Here is a 21,975-nt window from a genome sequence, read left to right on the forward strand (position 1 = left end):
CTTATGTAAATTGAAATTTGGAAGTCAGCAATTCACTAATCAAATCAACCTTAATTTGTACTACGATTTGAATGCTAAATCTTACAGACATAGGTTGAGAGTTTTCTCTTAAATTGGTTCCTTGGAAGATTACATAAACTTTTATATTAACAATTATTTTACACCAAAAATTTAAAGTATCATTTATACTAAATGCTAAGACATATTAAGTATTTGTAAATGCATCTTAAATGTTTACTTTTTGCCTGCATCTAAACCAAAAAATGAAGAAAAGCCATTATGTTCTGCTTAACCCCATGCTGCCTGCAGATGGGTGTCGTGGTATTTCAAATAAGTAATAATGTATAAACACTGTGCTTTTATGAAATGCATGTTAAAATTAATCAATAAAATATCTCTCTCCTGGAAGGGAAGTAAACCATTTTGATGCATGTTAACGTCAGCCTTTATAAGGGATATTAGTCATATACTCAAATTTAGTTCTGATTATAAAACAAAAATATGCTGGAAATTCCATAAAGATCAAACTAATTAAAGTACTTAATTGCCTCTGACTAATTATGGAAATTGGCAAGCTCAGTAAGGAAACAAGTTTTTAAAAAAGAGTTTATATTTTAGGCCACAGCTTCCTTGGCTTCGTTTTCCTGGGAGTCACTTCCATCATCTCACATCTGATATTGCAAACTCTGTCCACAGAGAGTTATAAAGAGAAATGACTGCATATGCATTCACAGCTTAACTGGGACAAGCAGAAGCTATATTCTCAGACTTACAGCCAGAAGTTGTGTTGGCACTTTCCTAGACAGCGACGCTGTACATTAGCATGACCTCTCCTTTGTAAGATTTTGTTGTTGTTAAAAGAGCAGTTCCTTCCATAGGACTTCTATAGAGATCCCATGGCCCTTTTCGTTTGAAGGGGCAAAGTGCCCAAATCAAGAAATCACAAATCCCTAGGAAATATTTGCCATGCAACAAGAGACAGAACTTAGGCAGACAGAAAGAACATGGAGTTCTGGAGAGAACTGGAGTTCTCTGACTCTGGAGTTTGACTGATAATGGCTTTTTAAACCCAGTTCTGCCACTTAGGAACTTGAGGAAGTTACTTAATTTCTCTTTGCCTCATTTTCGGCATTTATAAAATGGAAATGGTAGCACCTACTTTGCACTGTTGTCACAATAATAAAGAAAATACAAGGTGTGTAGCTCATTTATGAAAACAGAAAGTGCCCATAAATGATAGTTATTATATTTTATATTCAATGGAAGATAATTTTGTTCATATTATGGTTCACTACTTATTACAGGTGTGTGAGCAGCCATCAAGAATCAAAGAATACTCTGGGGTCTTCCTGAGAGAAATTAAGATTCTGCAGTAGGAATCAAAGAGAAATAGGGGGAAACAAAAGTGAAAATTCAGTCAACAAGTAAAGGTTCTTCTACATTCTTTAATCTTTATTTTAAATTATCTGCAGTGCCAATTTTCATATAAAATGACAGCCTCCTTCTTTACAAAAATTATATTGCATAGAACAAATTATGGAGTATTCTAGTACATACACACTTATAATTTGAAGTGAATGACATAATTACAAATATTCAATTTCTCCATATTCTATTCTATACTCCATTTGGTCTCTCAAACATTGAAAAAGTTCCCCTGATTTCTCCTTCTCGAGCTTCTGGTCTCACCATTGCTGCAGAGACCATGAGGAGCACTGTAGCAAGCGGTACGGGAAGGCAGTTCCTTCCACCCTGCCTCAAGGTTGGCATAAAAACCCCACGGTAAGTAAGGTTGTTGTGCTAACGGTAAACCTCAAACAGCAGTGTGACTTCTGGTGCTACCTCCGGCAGGCCCCAGACACTGCCACTGACAGGTTATACCAGCATTCAGAACTCTCCATAGATGTGAAAATGTGTGTGTGTGAGAAAGAGACAGGAAGACATAACATCTGAATTTTGGAGTATTTGGTTAGGATACAGAAAACCACTTCATCTATAGCCCCCACCCCCATCCCCAAATTACCCCACCATAGTATTGTATGAAATCTGGACAAGTCAATAGATGTACAAAAGTTTTGAGCCCAATAAAGACACTGTTAACAAAGATGCTCTCTTCCAGGGCCTATCAATAAGCATACATTAAAACAAGAAGTCTCTTTCTAAACAGTTGCTGTTGTGTTTTGTTTTTAAGTAGTTTATTGCCGATCTGTACATGAATGTCATCACTGAATGGAAGCAGTCCAAGGATTCATATCACTCCCACTAGAAGGAGAAGCTTTGATAAATCTCTAAAGCTATGGCGGTGGTCCAGTCCCTGTGCCATATGGCATTCCACCTGCCCCAAGAAGTTTTTTTAACGTCCTCCGAAGCTCCAAATAAAAATACTGAGACATAAACAATCAAGTCTGCTTTGCAGTGGGTTTTTGAGCTCTGTGTGGTAGCTGCGAAAAGTCCCCATGCTGTGCGTGTTAATGAGACCCTCCACAGTCACCCTTAATACATAAAAGCAATCACCCATAACTCACAGGCCTTTTTGTCTTGACTATGTCTGACTGTGTTCATTGCATTTAGCAACTGGAAATAAAATACAGTGGGGAAAATAAGTCTGGATGTCAGGAGGCATGAGGACTTAAGATCTAAAAATGACAACAAAATAAGAAAATCTATAGGTTCTAGGCATATTACCTCCAAGGATTTATTTCTAAATGAACTAAGCAATTAAACATAAAACTTTATTTAGATCAAAATATGTGAGTAAACAGCAATTACCAAAACTGAGAACTCAAACTTTGAGCATAGTCTTGTAGGTTAGAACCAGAATAGGAAACTATAACGTCCATAACCTAGTGCAAAGAATAGCAAGAACACCAGAGCAAACTGTACACCATATCCCTTTGCATTATTACCCAACTACTTGGCTCATTCAAATGTTTATTTTAATGGTCCTAAGCATTTTAGATTAACTAAGAGAAGTACAATCAGAAACAAGTGATTGGTTTGCTTAACTTTGTGAAAGGTAGGGAAATACATTTTATTTTAAGTCCTATATTGAGGGATAAACATATATGTCAGAATAGAAAAATATAATCCTAAATTGTCTCTTATTATGTTATCAAGTTTTCAAAGGTTAAATCAAAAAGATCATATGGTTCTATGATTTTTTAGAAAAATCAAGGCACTATTATGGAAAATGAAAAGGTCCTAGAAGTTTGAAGAATATCTTACTACAAAATCATATACCTTTGAATTAAAAAAAAATTCCAAAATGGAAGGTAAGTTTCCATCATCAAAGAGCGTGTCAACAATATGGAATTTTCCACTCTTTTCACTGTATTGATCCTAATACTCCCACTCTGGTGCTGCAGCCTTCAGGGCTGCTTCAATACAGGGTTCGGGGACCCAAGGGCCTGGGGTTCAGGGACCCGAGGGCCCACACACACAATTCAGGAATATATGTAAACCGGAAGGAAAAAAATACATCTTTATTTTTGCTACCCTCTGCCTGAGCATCTCTTTCTATTATGATGAAAAGGAAAACAAACAAACAAAAAACCACAATCATACTAGCAATTCCTGTGACTTGGTCACCCATGTATCTTAAAATACTTTTTATTTTCAACACTACTTTGAAATCATGGCTGTTTTTAGACCCAACGTCAAATCACATCATTTAATATATTTAAATACAACATGAAAAAGCACATATATAGAGCATCATAAATTTTTAAATATTTTGATAATTGTATTCAATATGACTGGTTTCTCTTGTAATTCTATATATGTTATTTTATGCATTTAAAAATTTATTCTGAGAAGAGGTGTATAGGCTACAGCCTACATATAAGTTATATGTACACCAAAGGAGTGCACAATGAAAAAAAGGAGTGCCAATTATCGTTTTTAAAGGAAACACCACACAGACAGTGATGCCAATGTATATGCTTCTGACACATGCCTATCACAACACTTGGAATTACAGCCATGGGACTACTCATGCCCTCATGCATAATTAGGGCTTCTTTGTTCTTCTTTTCTGTCTAGTACATACCTGAATATCATTCTGCTTCCTTGTTTTATGAGAAGATAGATGAGGAAATCAATTCCAATGCATAACCTAAGGGTGGTTCTTACTACCCCATCCTTCAAGAATCTCTGGGATTCATGTAGTAAGGACAGGGTGAGACTGACGCAGCCCTGGGATGAGGCAACAATTGTTTTTTGAAAAACTCCCCCTACATTTTCTATAACTTCCCTCCCCTTTTTTAAAGTTTTAATACCTTCCCATCTCCCCAGTACGCTATCCATTTAGTCCACTTCGTTGTGGGAGTAGAATTAGTAGTAGGCTCTTCTCTTCCCCAAATGAGTACACCTTTACACAGACAAAAAAAAAAGACTCAAAAAGTGTGGGTAAAATATAAGTAAACGTTAATGCTGTCCAGGACCACTGAACACTCGTGGTGTGTGGCACAAGATGATGTGGAAAGGGAGTAAGATGGAGTTACTGCACTAGCCTGTGCACCCCAGGGAAATTAGTTCTTCCTCTTCTGGTCAAAGGGGTCTTAATCCTTCCAGCAGTAAGTCTCAGGAGCAGAGTCACCGCACGGGCACAGGTGACCACGAGCTCCCTTTTAGCATCAAAGGAATCTAATCCTGCCACTTAGCAAGAGGACCCAGACTTCCAGGGCAACACGACCCAAGCTAAAGTTATGCACTAATCTTTTTAAAAGAGTGTGACTAAAAGCCATTTACACTCTCATATTTCAAACAAAGTGTTGGGGCAGGCATTCAGACTGCTAGATTATAATAATCAGTTTTGGTTTTACTCACAGTATGGAGCCTATTGGGAATGAGACAAGATAGAATACTATGCCTAGCACATACTATACTCTTAACAAGTATTTGTTGAGTGAGTGATTGGATGCTGTATTCAATAGGACAAGATAGAAGAGAGTGGTTTACACATCAGTCAGGATTATATTTTAAGTCATTATCATCATCATCATCATCATCATTACGGTCATAGCAAACACTTAAAAAGAGCTTATCACATGGCAGGTATTGTTTTAAGTGCTTTATAAATACTAATTCACTTAAATCTCTTCACAAGGTCCCCAAGGTTTATTTACACAAGCAGCAACTGAAGCACAAAGATCTGGAATCCTCTGCCCAAAATTACTGTTGCAGTAACTACAGATCTGAGAATCAAATCCAGGCAGGCTGGCTCCAGAGTCTGATGCCTTAACCACTTCACCATACTGCCAAGTCAGAATAAGGTTTACATCTATAGTGATGATATTGCTTTGAAAAGGAAAACTTATTTTTTTTCAAAGGGGGTTAGAGATGGTGGAGACCAGGTTTAGACCAGTCAGAGAAGGCAAGGCGTTAGCTAAAAGGGTTGGGACCTACCAGACAGGGTCTAGAGAACACAGTTAAGGTTAGGGCTTGTTCTCCCTTGCTAGCTTCTACTCCTCTTGCCCCCTTTATTGCCCGACAGCCTCAGTTGCAGTATGACTTAAATTCCCTGTTGCTCTTTTAGGAAGGGCTTCATAAAGATTGTATTCCCTGTTTCAGGTCTATGCACAGTGCTCAGTAGAGGGCGCTGCCTGTAGTAGCTAGATCTTTTGGTTCAAGGGAAGAACTGTTTTGTCCTGGGAGGAACCAGGGGTCAATCTTCCAGTGAAACAGTAAGGCACGAGTGCACAACGGGAAGAGACCCAGAGCACGGCCACTTGACAAACTTGGTATTACTGATCACCCCAAAAGAGGGAGATTTGTATCATTACACACACTAGCTTGTTATTCAGTTATTAATCCTCAAGAAAAACCAGTCCTTGTTCAATAGAAAGATTTCCTACCTAATAAAGACATTTTTAAGCCAAGGGCCTTATCCCAAGTGGCTAATTTCATGTCAGATCAGACGTACAAAAATTGCCTGTTAAAAAAAGTTTCTCTTGTTCAAGCACCATTCCAGCTTGATATTTACACAGTAGCAGGCTACTGACAAAGCACGATGGGCAGATAGGCACAAGATGGAGGAGAGAGATGAAGAGTTGCACAGATGGAAATCCAGTAGAAACCGGTTAGAAGTCCTTTACCAGTAAACTTAAGAGATGAGTACTTTTACTAACATCAGCCAGCTATGCTAATCACACCGACTAGGAGAACAGTGGAGAGAAAATTGCCCTCAAGGAGCAAATGGAAGTGAGCTCTAGAGAGTGGTCTATGTGTACCACGAATTCAAGTGTGCTACTTAGAAAAACATGAGAAAATTGACATTTTACTGTGGCCATTCTCTAATCAAGGCTCTATAGGATTCCATTCCTTGAAATCAGAGGTTTCAATCACAAAAATGAAAACAATTAGGGAAGGATGAAAAAAAGCAGAGAAAGTGGTCTAGAAAGCAGAAGCTTTGCCTCTGTGGTCCCAGAGGTCTGACAGTCCTCTGTATCAATTAGAACCATTGAGAGATATCAATGTTTCAGGGAACCTACCTTTTTATAATTTAAAAAAAAAAGAAAAAGAAGAAAGAAATACTCCTAAGGGCCTGCCAGAAAGGAAATTAACTCAACATTAATGACTGTACTAACGCCTAATAAATATGGCAGAGTTAACTTCTCAAGAGCTTTCCTTTAATGTTTTTGTACATTACTCGTGGATGTCCCTTTAACTTTCCTGTCACTGATAACCCAAGTACAGAAAGTAAGAGAAAAAAGAAAGATGCACTGGTCCACATTCTCCTAAACTACAAATACTAAAGAAACTATGGCATCCTTCAGCAAAGAACTAGGACAAAGATGAAGGTAAGGGAATAAGGATGCTATTTTTAATACAGTGAAGTTTCAGAGAACTGCAATTCCTCATAGCGTTTATGATCTTGAACTCACTTGGCTTGAGGTTATTTCTCCACCCCCAATCCACCCCAGTGATGGAGAGTAGAAGGGCTGGGCGGGGGGAGTGGGTGCGGGCGGGAAGACTTACTACACCTTTTAAGAGATCCTTTCCTCTTCTAAATGCTTGTTCAAGCAAACTGCTATCATAGATTAGCCTTAATATATCAGTTCCAGTATAATAAAGTTTTGTTTATAAGACAATCTTACATGTGGGGGGGGCAGCACGGTATATATGTGTATGCTCATGAGATAATTTCAAGTTGTATTACCAGTACAAATTAAAGTGGCCAGTTGACAGCATATCAAAATAAATAATGATGAGAAAACTGTCTGCAGATATACATTTTAAAGCATCATCACACACCATTTTTTACACTAAATTAAATGTCTAGCCAATAGCTAAAATCACTGATCATGGAGCTGGTAGGTGTATGCTTTATCATTTCCCTTTATTTCCAGGGCATCAAGATGGTTATTATTTTTTATTCCTCTGAGCTTTCTAGCTACACACTCTATTTTTCATGTTCAAGGTAAACAATGACATCCAAGCAAAAACAAGGTTTTCTCTGATTCTACTAGTCCTTCAGGCTTCAGTTTAAAATTAAATCTAGCATTACCATATCAGCAAATTCAAATTATAGAGCTTCTTCATTTATCATCAAATACACTTTAGACTCAACAAAAGTGAAAATTATTTGCTTTGCATAAAATATGTGATATATACAACACAAAATACAGGATTGCAGAAAATATTTCACTCTTTTATACAGTAATAGAACAAATAGAGAAACAGGGTAGAGAGGAGAGGCTAAAAGTGGTTCAAAGGATGGGCATGGGAGTCAGTCACACTCAGGAGCATATCCTTTTATAGATATGTCACCAATAATATGTGACCTTGGGCAGGTGGCAATCTCTGGAGCCTTGCTTTCCTCAACAGTCTGGCTTCAAAAGCCACACTCTTTACCACTACGGGCATACTGTTTCTCTATATAAAGCAGGATTGTTCATCTCTGTAGGTAGGTAGGTACATAGGTATTTGCGTATATCATTATGTTATGTAAATCAATCTCATAACAATCATGACTAGGCAGTTTGACTAACTGGAGTTTGAAGCTGGGGAAAAGGAGCTTCCCAAGTTTGACAGTCATCTTAGTGACCCAAATGAGAATACATGTATAACATCTAATATAAAGTCTGACACAGCAAACATCAATCATGCTTTCTTTCCCTTAGAGCAAGCTTTGAAGAATAGCTGCATATCTGAAATAGGAGGTAATAGAATGTTACAGGGATGGCAACGGTAAGAAGCAACAAAGGCATACTGTCTTGCTCACAACTTCTTCCAAGGCCAGCCTGGCTTACAAGTTTTCAGCTTAATGAAGTTAAATGACTTAATCCAGTTCATAGTACATTACTTTGTATTTTGAATGATTTCTTTTTTTTTTTTTTAATATTCTTTGCAGTATTCCTCCCTCAAACTGCAGGTTGGAAAAATAAAGCAAAAACAGATTAACTATTTTACTCAGCCTCATAGAGCAATTTAAATTCCATTACTGCATGTAAAATGCATTCATTACATCTACAGTTACATTCACTAACAGAACACTTCCAGAAATATAGTTAAAATCTGCAGCTAGGTAAGATGTTGCTGTTTAAATACATATACATGCCACCTGCATGCTTTTACTTCTAAACAAACTGCCTTGACTGAACCTGACTTCTAATGTACTCCTAAAAGCAATCTCTGTGAAAGCAAATAACTTTATATTCCTCCTCCTGACTTGAAAGTATTTTAGGTTAGTAGCACAATCGAGTTTCTTAAAGTAAGACAATTCTAGCATCTCTTACTCTTAAACATGTCTTGAGACTAGTGAGCGCCTTTAGAAAATGAAGCCAGGCCAAACAAAAATTGAACTTCTATGAGCTGAGCAAGAAAACCTTTTTGAAAAGGGCATTTCACATTTTACATCCTTTGTATACACATTCCTCCACCCACCACCCTGCTCTCCTTCTCCATTTCTGTTTAAGGATGAAAGCATTCATTCTGCCAAAGAAGGCTATTTGGCTCTATTTCTACAACTAGGAACAATGTGGCAGAAGCAGTTGAAGGGGATTGTTCACAGAGGCAGGGAAGAGAGGTGGCCACTCGGAAATCTATGAAATCTATGTGTATCAAGATCTGGCAGAAGGTAACTGGAGCAAATAGAAGCTGCATTTACACAGAGCAACCTCCTGTGGGATATCACCTAGAGTTTGGCTGGTCAATTATGTATCCAAGTAGAAGTAGTAATTTTCTCCCATACTTACCCAGAAACCAACAATGAATTTTTAGAACGCTCATCAACCATGATCAGATGACCTTATGCCTTGAAAATATTATGAGGTCCCATTCCCCCCACATATTAATATCAAAGGCAAATTATTTTTCTTATTTAAGTAGGCTCGACACCCAGCATGGAACCCAATGCAGGACACCTAAACTCATGACTCTGAGATCAAGACCTGAGCTGAGATCAAGTTGGAGGTTTAACTAACTGAGCCGCTCAGGTGCCACAAAGGCAAATATTTTTAAAATAAAAATACTACACTATGACATAAGTATAAGGAACTGCAACAAAGTTCTTTGTTTCCTGTGATAACTTTTAAAAATATTCTATGCAAATTTCTTTCGAAAAATTGTATTTTTGTTTCCTCTTTCCCTAAGTTTGTATTGAGTCTGCAAACTGAAAAATCTAAAACTGCCACCCTCCCTAATTCCTTTTCTTCTTACTTCTTTCGACAAAATATTAAATAGTTCAATATGTAAAGTATTTAGTCTAAATAAAAGTGCTTGAATTGTTTGTTTTGAAAGAGAGAAGTCTTGATTCTAGCTGACACCAGATATAAATCAGTAAAGGGTTGGGAACATACCAAGTTTGGAGTGCCTGGTCCATCCAGATGGAGCTGCGAGTCTAGAGCTCAGGAGAAATTTGGACGAGAACTCTGGATTTGGGAATCATATGCACAGTTTAATCAAGGAAAGTGGATGACTGCCCAAAAGGGTGCGAAGAGTAAAAAGAGAAGATCAAATACAGAGCTCAAGTGAATAGCCACTTTTTTGAGCATGATAAAGACAGAAGAAACACCTAAGACCGAAAACAAATCACAGAGGTTTAAAAAAAAAAAAAAAAAAAAAAGAGTCGCAGCTGATGAGGCAAAGGAGGAGTTTGGAGAGGGGATGGCTGACCATGTAGAGTGGGCAGCGATCAAACACCAGAGCAGAGGCTGAGTTTGGCAATCTGAAGTCCATGGCAACCTCAGTGAGCAGTAGAATGGAAGGTTTGGCCAGAAGCCAGGCTTCAGTGCATAGAGTGTTAATAGGAAAAGCATAAATAGACACATTGAGTAAAAACAACCATTTAAAGATGGAAGAGAAAAGAAAATGGAAAAATTTGAGGAGAAATTGGTGTGAATGAGTTCCTCCCCCGCCTTTCTTTCCACCCCCCACCCCGAATGATTTAGCCTATTTGAGGGCTATGGGGGAAAAAAATAAAATACGGAAGAAAGTTGATAGGAAGCAGAAAGAGATAGAAGGGCACAGGTGGAAGCTTTGCTCTTCCAAGTGAATTCAAATGCCCTTCTCCCATCCCACGGGTGAGTAAGGTAAGAATGACTGAGTGGATAAACAAATCCAAAGGTACAGTCAAAATAAAACTGGGAGAATTTATATCCAGTGTGAAAAAGGGGTGGTAAAGATTTGTAACGAAAAACCTAGCAATGCTCTTAAAAACAGTAAAACATTGAGCACCCATCCCCAGCTTTTTAAAAGGAAAAGGTAGTTCTTACTTCACCCAGGTTTTATAATTCCAGGAATGATTATTTCAGATTAAGAAGTGCAGGGGTGCTAATATGGTCCTGTGCATGGAGAATCCTCAATACCCAGAGATCTTGACTAGAGAGTGTTGGGGCTAGGTTGGTAAAAGCCTCCTCATCTAAGTGAGCAATGACTTAGAGATCAATAGGGAATCTCCTAGTAAATAGATGGATCGGCAAACCTAGTTAAGAGATTCCAGATGGGTTAGCCAGTGGCATTTTTAGAAGAGTGTAATTTAGATCCCTTTTGACGTAACTTGTTTGTACCTATTATTTTACTTGATAGCACTTACTTTGACCACACTACTGGTCTGCTTGCCATTATTTAAACTGTATCTTACCCATTCATTGTCTGAATTTCAAGGCCATGTCACATATGTGATTTTAAACTATTATTGATTTCTTAAAATTTCTCTCTTCTTTCATGTCAATCCATTTGTAACTCAGTACTCAAGAAGCTAACTTACTTACAAAGTCCCACCTGTCTCTTTGGGATTTAGCAGTCACACTGTGGTCTTGGATGGATGGCATTAAGTTCCCACAGTACCTTTCCTAGACACCTGCCTTGCACACAGCTCTCCACACGCATGCAGGCAGGACTGTGAGTGCTTCCAGAGCAGGCACCCAACCTTTCCAGCTTTGTAGCCCCTCGGGGGCTAACACAGGGACTTGTTCCTTGTAGCTGTTCAGTAAACATTTAATGAGCTCAGTTCCCCTTCCACATTTAGTATTCTTTCAATATTGGAATAAACATTTACCTAATTCCAGTCTACCTGTGATAACCATTACTGTTCTGCTCTGTTAACGCTCTTATTTATCCTGCTTCAAGCACAGCCTCTGGGAAGGATTCCTGAGATCCCCAGCAGAATCAATCTCCCCTTTATACCCCCCATCTGTTCATAATATTTGTTACTATGTATCGTAATTGTTTGTTTTTAATGCTCTCTCCCTTTTAATAGCTATGAGCTCCACCATCTTTTTATCAGCATACCCACTACCCAGCACAACGTCTGGTACACAGCAAGTCTCAATAAATGTTTGCAAATGAATAGTACTTATTTCTTCACTATTCAATAAATCCATTTGCAGCTAATAAAAATATTAACCAGTATTTGTTTCTAAATAAAAGGTAATACCTGAAACATTTGGTATTTCCTTTATAAAATTTCTTTTATAAATTATTCTCACCAACTCTGTGAGGTAGGCACATTTGGCACTATTTCAAACTTTATATTACAAATTACAAAACCACTTACACAAAACATATCTCCCTAGCTCCAGTCAGTATCAGCTTCTGTAATTACATTTAGCATGCAGACACCAAACAGTTCACTTTGCTATACACTTAGGTTATCCAAAAAATTGCAATAAAACATTTTTCACTTATTTTCAGAGGGTCTATTCCCTCAGCAGAAATATTTATATCTTTTATAGGTATAACAATCTTTGAATAATGCATTTTAGTGAATTATTGAAAAAGAATAAATTATTTTAAAATAACACAAAACTGCCAAGGTTTGGTATGCTATTTAATATGTTAGTTTCTAAAGGTGTAATAGACATTACTTAAAACTTACATTGCAAAGTATAGGAAAGATACACCCAAGTAATAGATTTTTGGCTTCCATTTACACTTACATAGAATTACAAAGATTTTATTAAATATTTGGATTAACACCATTTACTCTAATTTAAAGTAATAAGGTCAGTGGAAACCTAAATCCCATTAGTATCTTTGGAAGATGGAATGAGAGGCTAGAAACAATTTTTTTTTTAAACTTATCAGTTCTGCTTCAAGTGATGCCAGTTTCTATGATCTCATTACACACTGGACTGACACTATCAGTTGCTTCTGAAGACTAATTTCACAAAAGCATCCAGTTGCAAGGACTAAAAATGAGACAGGCTGGGAGAATGAGAGACAACACTAGTGCCTCCTACATCCAGAGTAAAGAATCAATATATTCAAAGTCAGGAGTCAAAATTCAGTGTAAAATTGCAATTGCATCACTTCACCAATTACTATACTACTTTTTTTTTAATTGCATAAGAATTTTAGTATGAAGGTATTTTTATTTTTAAAAATAGACACATAAAAATAGTTTTCTGAAAGTCTATCATGTGACCAAGTCCTTCTTCAGGATGCTTTACACGTTATCTCACTTATTTTCATTTAATTATTCAATGAGCACTTTTTCACAAGTATATATGATTTTAAAATCCATATTCCTTCCAGAACATTATGGATTTAATGTTTAGAAATTATCGGAAAAACATAAAATAAAGGCAACATACTCAGAGCAGTTTATCTGAGTTCTCTCCAAATCTATAAATTTACTTTGGCAATATGAATAAAATGCTGCACTGTGCAGTCAAATTTAATTTTTTAAACCATGTTTAATTATGTCAGTACAAACTCTAAACAATCAAGATAATTATCTTCTAGAATGAAGTAAATGTTTACATTGTTCACTCAAAAGAGCAAAATGCATTGCAGTAGTAACCTTTTACATAGCACCAACAAGAGCACTCTGCTCTTCTTTTTCAGAATTAACCATAAAATCAAACTAGGGGGGAAAAGTTCAATAAAATGACCCACTGGGCACTAGAAGTTTTAAACTGAAACAATGTGGCACTTTTCCCTATAGCTTTCCTACAATCATTGTACATATTAGAAGACAATGAATTTTCATTCAAGAAAGGTTATGGAGGATACCAAAAGAAGTCTCATATTCTTGTTTTTTAAGTAAATGGGTACTTTAAAAAAAAAAGCTTTTTGGTTTTAAAAGCAATACCTGCTCATTGAAAAATAAAGAGAGAGAGGGAGAGAGAAAGAAAAAAGAAAAAAAAGAAAAATCAAAGCAGTATACAGAAATAGAAGATGAATATATGAAAATACAAATCCTTCTCATTTTCCCTAGTTTCTTTCCCAGAATTAACTATTGTTAATGGTTCCTTGGAAATTAAAAAAAAAAAAAAATTCTCCGTGTATATGTTTGTTACTCACGTGTCCATATAGCTCTCTCTATACATATATACACTCATACTATTTGCATTTTAAATTTTACTTTTTTTGACTCAATCATGTATCTTAGATATCTCTGGTGGTACATAAAAAACTCGCTTACTGGTTTTCATAGCTGCGTAGTATTTCACTGAAGTGATATTTCATAATTTATTTTATTCTTATGGGGTTAGTTCCAGATTTTCACTATTACAAAGCTGTCCTAAACTTCCTTAAGTTTCCAGATTTCACACAGACTTCCTGAAATAGTGATATATTATTTTACATGACCTAAGGCCTAAAAATACTGAAAATGTTGAGGAAATAAATACAGCAACTGTCAAGAAGATCCAATAAGCCAATCAGTTACTTTGTAAATAAACCAAGTATTATAAGAAAATAATTCTCAGAGCAATATAGCTAATTATCTGACAAAGAAATCTTCATACATCTTTAAAAAGGTAAACAAAAACAAACATAATGTAGAATTGGGCTTCAACAGACCGAGGTGGAATACATCGTCGGTTAAAAATGAAATATGAGAACCAATTCCAACAAACCTTAAAGGAGGGATCAGATGGAAGGATGGGGGAAATAATCATGTTTAAAAACCCACCAGAACTAGAGCTTTACTCAGTACCATTACATTCTGTCAAATGATAAATTGGCCCAATTCTAAAGCTGAAATTGCAGTCTCAAAAGTCTAAAGTAGTTTTCTTCCCTGAAAATTTCCTGGACACAAAGCCATTGCTTTTCAAATTAAAAGGTTCTTCATACTTTGGAATTGTCACACATTAGTAGGGATTTAGAGGCAAATATCTGCCTCACAGTAACAAAAGTAACCAACAAAAAGGGAAAAATGCTAATTGAATATAATTTTGAAATTGGGAGACAGATGACATCGCAGAGAATAATGGAGATTACGTGGAAAAGTCAACAATAGGGATACTTACGTTATAATTAAAATTTTCTCCAATAATTCCAAAGCATTTTGAGGCAAGTATTCTTTTCCTGTCCTCCGGGACACAAGAATGCAATTACTAACAGGAGGATAAACAAAGCCTTCTTTTTACTCATTTTGAAAAAAGAAGAGGAGGAGGAGGAAAGGGAGAAGGGGAAGAAGGAGAAGGAGAAAATAATGTTCTCTCTACTCTTCATAAACTGGCTGAAGGTTTGGCCTGACATGATGATTCCTCTAAATACAGTTCCAGACCTACCCACAGACTCCTGTAATACAGTGAGGGAGGACATGGGTCAGAAAAGTCTGGGTTCATATCCCTGGCTCAACCGCTCAATGGCAGAGTAACTTCAGGCAAGTTGTCTCTGAGTCTTGTTTTCCTAACTGTACAAGTAGTTATTATCTCCTAGGGTTACTGTGTGGCTTAACTGAGTTAACAAACTCGAAGTGACAGTGCTGGGACACTCTGGTTAACCATAGCTCATTAGGAAACAGTGATGCTTCCACTTAAGCCTGTGGCTCGTGCAGGAACCAGACTGGAATCGACAAGCATTCCCTAAATATGCCTTGTAGATTTCTGCCTTTATTCTTACTACTTCCTCTATAATCAATGTATTTTTCCTCCATGATTAACTCCTGTAAACTTATCTTTCTTTTGACACTTTTGCAAATGCTACATCATAATAGCCTCCTCTCCCCCTCACCGTACAGTCTTCATCTGTTACTGGAACCCATTCACAGTAGGACCTTATGTTCCTGGTCTTATACCTTTTCCAAAGGTATGTACAAACTGGCAGAGATCTGGAAAAGTATATTTTAGCTCTCCGTGTCTTCCTTCAGTGTGGTCCAAATTCCACTGAATGTGACAAATATGTTAGTCACTGTGTCTTGAAATTATAATTGTTCCCCAGTTTTGTTGGTGATATAATTTTTGCCCATTTTTTCCATTATTTGCATTTACCTATATGTGGGGTGTGTTTCAAGAAATGAATTAGAATAAATACATTTTTGCACTGCCACCATTTCCAGAAATCTTGCCTCATTTTTTAAATAAATCAATATGACAAATGTATATTAATTCAAATACTTCAACTGTCTCATTTTTTAAAGATTTTGTTTATTTGTCTTTTTTAGACAGAGAGAGAGAGGACACAGTGGGGAGGGATGGAGGGAGAGGGAGAGAGAATCTCAAGCAGACTCTGTGCTGAGCACGGAGCCCAACGTGAGGCTCGATCCCAGGACCCTGAGATCACAATCTGAGCCAAAATCAAGAGTCAGACACTTAACCAAGTGAGCCACCCCCCAATTCTCTCATTTGAACATCAAAGAACCTCTATTTAAAGCTGTTTGATTCTAAAACTAAAAGTAAATGGCCAACCTACCTATCATTTTATCATATTACCTTTTGTACTTTAAAACCACTATCATCAATACAACCACAATCAATTAAAATAATATGAAAATAGGTGCACAGAATATGTAAAATAGAATCAAATATGAAATGTGTGGAAGTTAAAAGCGCTGAAAAGCAGTCAGAGACTAAAAGGGAATGATTCTCCTTTAACACACTAAAAATATTACTGTATCTGAAAGGGGAAAAAAGGCGAATGGTAATCACTAGAAAGTTATTATCCTGGAACAATGTTAATCTATATAATTTTACTTCAGTAAGAAGTTTACAGAATGATAGAATGATGTAACACACCAATTAGTAGAAGCATAAGCTTTATCTTTCATGATTGTTCTGTTTCTTGAAGGAACTTAGAGAAGTAATTAATTTACTATTGTTATTAACCTGATGGGGGTGCATTATCATCAGAAGCTGCAACCTCTGCTAAAATAGAAATTCCAATCTTATAACATGAATGGATATCCATTAGGGATCATGTTAAAACCACCAACTTCATTTCAGTAGATATCTTATCTCACATAAAGTATGTTGGTAGACATAAAGTGTCACTGGTTTACCTCTAAATGATCCAGTCCCTTCAGGAAACAGGGTGTAGTTTTAATAAAATGGGACTCATAAGTTTTTATTACATTTATAATGAATGCTTTTCAGTTTTATAGGCTCTTCGAAGGAGCAATTTAGTTTCTCTATTAAAACATGACTTTATATCTTTCACAACTCTCAGGTTTCAATTTTATGTTGCTACCACTCTAAATATAAATGAAGATATTGAAGTTTTAATAAAGGTATAGAGATATTTTTACTGGCGTGTATGGGATGCAAGTTTACAAAATCACAGGGAAAAATACAGAAGATTAAAATCTCTTTCTAATCTGATTCCTCCTATATCCTTTCCATCATACAAAACCTCTCAAAACCAATCAATGGTTATATCAAGGTACATAACATATTTAGATATTAATAAAACAGGACTCGTGATATTGCCTTTTCATTATAAAGTATAATAAAATCCTTTTACATTGACTTATTGGTATAGTAGAGAGTGTAACACTGTTTAATTTAACTTGGTGGATCTTTAATCATTCCTTTTATTATACCTACCACATCCATATAAAATTGTCAGATATACTGGCTTTATTTACACCATCAAAGTAGAATCCAAGCCCAACAGCAGGGATTATTACAAATGAACTAAAGGCAGATACAGGGAATTAGGTTTGTTTGCTTTCCCAACTCAAGAACCCATTATAAACTCAGTCCTATCTAAGGAGCTGATATTAAAGAAGTAAAGCAGGCATTATTTCTGCCCATGAAAAACACACTATCTGCTAGAAAAAAGAAAGAAACAGATATATAAACATGTATCATCTGTGTGATATGGCTATGACAGATATCTGTATCTGGAATAGATAATGCAGAGCAGTAATGGGACCAGTGAGGAAGAGCAACCAACCCTGCCTCGCAGAGTTGGAAGCACTGCTTCACGTGGAACATGAAAGATCACTAGGAGTTCACCAAACAGATTAAAGATACAAAGGCTATTAAACAATAAGAAGAACCCACACATGATGGCTAATCAAATTTAGTGCCACTGCACCAATTAATATTTTAATTCCTACTTTATTCAACAACAATCTCAACAAAAATATAGTATTATGGTAAAAAAAAAAACAAGGAAAATTTTACCAATATATTTTTATTTTGATTTTTTTAAAGTTTTTGTTGTTATGTTAATCACCATACATTACACCGTTAGTTTTTGATAGTTCCATGATTCATTGTTTGTGTGTAACACCCAGTGCTCCATGCAGAATGTGCCCTCTTTAATACCCATCACCAGGCTAACCCATCCCCCCACCCCTCCCCTCTAGAACCCTCAGCTTGTTTTTCAGAGTCCATTGTCTCTCATCGTTCATCTTCCCCTCTGATTCCCCCCCCTTCATTCTTCCCCTCCTGCTATCTTCTTTTTTTTCTTTAAATTTTTTTATTGTTATGTTAATCACCATACATTACATCATTAGTTTTGGATGTAGTGTTCCATGATTCATTGTTTGTGCATAACACCCAGTGCTCCACGCAGAACGTGCCCTCTAATACCCATCACCAGGCTCACCCATCCCCACACGCCCTCCCCTCTAGAACCCTCAGTTTGTTTTTCAGAGTCCATCATCTCTCATGGTTCGTCTCCCCTTCTGATTTACCCCCCTTCATTCTTCCCCTCCTGCTATCTTCTTTTTTTTTAACAGATATTGTATTATTTGTTTCAAAGGTACAATATATTTTTAGATTAAGTCTTCCACAAAGGCAAATTCAGATCTTATTCATACAATAGTGATTCTCAGCGTGTTCAGGTATTTGGGGACAATTCTTATCTATTCTTCTAAGAAAGTCATATGAGGGGTGCCTGGGTGACTCAGTCAGTTAAGTGTCTGTCTTCAGTTTAGGTCATGATCCCAGCGTCCTGGGATGGAGTCTTGCATCGGGCTCCCTGCTCAGCAGGGAGTCTGATTCTCCCTCTCCCCCTCCCCCTGCCCCTGCTCCTGTGCTCTTGCTCATTCTCTCTCAAATAAATAAAATCTTAAAAAAAAAGAAAGTCATATGAAAAATCTTGCATCACACACATACGTTTGGAGGGCCCAAAGACATCTTTTAAACACAACTCTTCTTTAAATGGATATGCAGAGCATGCCTACGTCCTACAGCTCTATAATGAAAATCAATGTGTTGTCCCCAACCAACATTTATCATATCAAATCCACAGGCAATTGCCTCAATTTCAGGAATGCAATCTTTATGCATTTTTTGGAGAATTACACTCTACCCAAACCATGTGAAAAACTAGATACCAATCTCAAAGCACATCTTTCAAGAAGTAGCTTCTTTACTTGACTAGACATATTTCAAATGTTGTAATAAATACATCACTCCTAAGATAAGAAGAATTGAGAAACAATCAGAAGTCCAATGAAGGCTTTATTTTTCCTTTAATATCAGGTTATTAATTTCCACAGTCCCCACTCTTGGCAGAAAACATCACAGTGCAATTAAAATCCACTAATGGAACTTAAATTTGTCTAGAAAAGGAAACTATTAACTGGAGTGCTGGCCCCTAAGTCTACCTTACTAACAATTCTCTGACAACAAGTTTCAAGAATCAAAAATAACTGCACTTGTCATACACTCATAGCTTCCTGTCATGTAGAATTCATTGTCAGAGAAGTGTCTTCCTTTCTCCCATGGAAGCCTATCATTTAAACTGATTCTACTCCAAATATACCCAGAGGGGCAAAGATGAGTGTCCTCACAGTTAGTTTCACTCATGAACCCAGGCAGCGATTCAAGTGCTTCTACTTTGTTCTAGGTTGCTGTGCCCTAATGATCGACAGTAAAAAGGATATGTAGAATTGACTCTTCACAGAGACTGGTTGAAACAGTGCTAAAAAATAGCATCAAAAGAAAACATTACCTGAGCAGGAAGGGAGTTTGGGGAGATGGACTACTTCTCTTTAGGAATGGAATAAAGAGATAATAAGTGATTTTACTCAATGAACTCTAGTTGACCCAATACTGATTGATTAGTAGAGTAGAAACAGAGATGAGTGTGCATGGGATGCTGGGGATTTGTAGACAACTGGCCACCTAAAATTCTCGCAAAATGGTGGATAGAAACAAGCAAGCAAGTAAGAGACAAAGAAATCCATAGGTGTCCACCATATTGGGAGACCAAGTAAAGATAACCTGAGAGGTAGTCTCCTGCCCCAAACTACAAACACTGATAATCATGGGAAAGTAATCTAGACCCTTGCAAAAAGGCCATTTGCTATCTAGAAAATCAGAAGTAAAAATTAAAAGTTCCCAAACTAGAAATATATATTCAAATAGAGATATCAGGAAAAGGAAATGGCTAATTTTAAAGGGATACTTCATTTAAGATGAACTGATCCATGAAACAAATGTTTCTGTAAAAAGAACTCAATCATTAATAAGCAAGCCATCAGTTTTGTGTTGTTCTGACTTTTTTTTTTTTTTTTTTTTTTACTGAAGGTATCCTATATGTCAGGCATTATTCTTGGAAATGGGATACAGCAGTAAGCAAAACAGATATACATTAGTGCTTTTGCTGAGTTGTTACTCTAATAGAGGAGACAGACAATAAACAAACAAGAAAAATATATAGTAAGTCAGATGATAGTAGCACTATAAAAGCAAAATAAAGAAGGCCAGTAAGACAGGGAATGTTGGGGACGATGTTACTTTAAATAAGATGGTCAATGAAGAGCAAAATATATGTTTTTAAAGAAAATAAGCAATAATGTTTGGGAAAGAATAGGATACGATTACATTACATTTTCAAAAGTCAGTGTTTCGTTTTGTTTTGTTTGTAATTAAAACTGAAGGAGCAAAGAAACCAAGAAATCGGATTCCAGTGTTATTTGTTCTGCCTCTGTCACTGTCAAACATGTAAAACAATGTATCTCTGGCTTCCTGTTTTCCATTTTCTGGAGGGAGGGGCGTGGATCTGATACAAAGAACCATAAAAACTAAAAGGACCTTCCAGATATCATGCAGTATGTTCAGTAGCAGAGTAATGTAATCCCCCCAAAATACCTCCCAATTGGTTGAAAAATCACTGAAATTTAAGACTTCTCTTGGAAATAATTTTTTTTTTGTCTTGGAATTACATTACACTGGTTACCCTTGTAAGAGCTTTGTTAGGAATAAGTTTAAAATAGTTACTTTATTAATACAAAGAATCTACATACTATGGAACTGCGGAATAGACCAGACTCACTGATCAGTCATGCTCTTAAAGTCTGTCCATCCTAATCTATACAAGAAAGGAAATAAATCTCACTTTAAAATAATCATCTATCACCTTTTACAAGATCTGCATTTTAGAATATTATTCTAAAATAATATCCTTTCTCTAGTGGATGAGAAATTATTATGTCTTGTCCAAGAATTTTTCAATGACTGAGACAAATCCTGCTGCTTGTAGCTCTGAAAATACTTTCCAGAGTCCACAGTGTGCAATGATGCAAATGTCTCATGAGAGGCATCTACTTTTAAAATGCAATTTACAATCCCCTTCTGTTTAAATAAATTACAATATGAACTTCAAGGCACAAAACAAAAATCTCATTTTAGTTTATAATAAACTCCAGAGCATATAGTCACCTCTGGAATTAAAACACACATGAAAAAAAGTCTAATTAAAATGTTCTGTACAGGGGGGGCGGAGCAAGATGGCGGAGGAGTAGGAAACCTAGATTTCGTCTGGTCTCAGGAATTCAGCTGAATAGGGATCAAACCATTCTGAACACCTACGAACTCAACAGTAGATCGAAGAGGAGAGTAGCAACAACTCTCTGAACAGAGAAGCGACCACTTACTGGAAGGTAGGACGTGCGGAGAAGTGAATCCAAGGCGATATTCGGGAGGATAGATGGCGGGGGAGGGGCCTCCGCCGGCCACTTCTGGCAAGTGATAGAGCCGCGGAGCACAAAATCGGACCTTTTAGAAGTCGGCTCTGCTGAGGGACGTCGCTGCAGTGGCTAAGCAGGGGGTGGAATCCTCCCGGGACAGTGTGGTCTCAGGACCCTTGGGGTCACAGAAAGACTGGGGGTGCCTGAGTGCAGCAGAGCTCCCAGGTATTGGAGCAGGGAAGCCGGCTGCAGAGACGAAGCCGAGTCGCGGGCTCTCAGCTCGGGGTTGCCATAAACTGTGATCCGCGGCCCAGTCGGGCCACTACTCCTCCAGCAGGGACCCAACAAGCGGCAGAGCTGGGGAGACTCCCCTTCCTTCCCGGGGAGGAGCGGCGCAGAAACGCACCGCAGGGATCTGCTGGGTTTGGAGACTC

General features: G+C 37.1%; 1 protein-coding gene across 5 annotated transcripts in view; it reads right to left on the reverse strand.

Moving 5' to 3' along the window:
* IMMP2L (inner mitochondrial membrane peptidase subunit 2) overlaps positions 1-21,975 on the reverse strand; it is an 867,011-nt gene that overhangs the window by 519,824 nt on the left and 325,212 nt on the right. The window lies entirely within an intron of this gene.

This window comes from Zalophus californianus, chromosome 12 (genome assembly GCF_009762305.2).
Source record: "Zalophus californianus isolate mZalCal1 chromosome 12, mZalCal1.pri.v2, whole genome shotgun sequence".
NCBI lineage: Eukaryota > Metazoa > Chordata > Mammalia > Carnivora > Otariidae > Zalophus > Zalophus californianus.